A 611-nucleotide genomic window follows, 5' to 3' on the forward strand; every position below is an offset into this window, starting at 1 on the left:
TGAGTGAGGATTGCCACTTGGTCACCCATCTCCTTGTTTTAGCTCTACAGATTCCTCAATTCAGGTTGTTAAAAGCATAACCCAGAGCCAATTTCAGTACCTGTGACTCTCATAGGTCCCCAGGTTTGCCTGCACCAGAAGATTGAAAATCCTAGGCAGTAACTTAGCCCTTTGAGGGTAATAACGCTACAGTGGGCTCCTGCACAGCAGGCATGTAAGGGATTTAGAGCTTGTTCTGGTTTGGTTTTTCCTCCTTGGAATAAACACCAGGAACAGAGAATAAAAAGGCAGCAGGGTCACTAAGTGCAACAAGAACACCCCAATGTTCCCTGCATGTGTAATATTCATGACATATGTGGAAACACAGAGGAATAGAAACAGGATTTCCTCCACCAGCCCAAGTCTAGCCCTCTGAAAAAACCAAACCCCAAACACTAAAGGAAATCATCTAACATTGCAAAACTCTTTTTTTTTGTTAGAGGAACTGAAAACACAAGCATTTGAAGTTTCTAACATGTCTCTCTTTCTCCATCCCCAGGACCAATTCAGAACAGCTCCATGAAGAGATGTGACAGTCTTGGACACGTGGGACACTGCAGCTCTCCAAGGCT

The sequence above is a fragment of the Mesitornis unicolor genome, unplaced genomic scaffold (genome assembly GCF_000695765.1).
Source record: "Mesitornis unicolor isolate BGI_N332 unplaced genomic scaffold, ASM69576v1 scaffold2314, whole genome shotgun sequence".
Lineage (NCBI taxonomy): Eukaryota > Metazoa > Chordata > Aves > Mesitornithiformes > Mesitornithidae > Mesitornis > Mesitornis unicolor.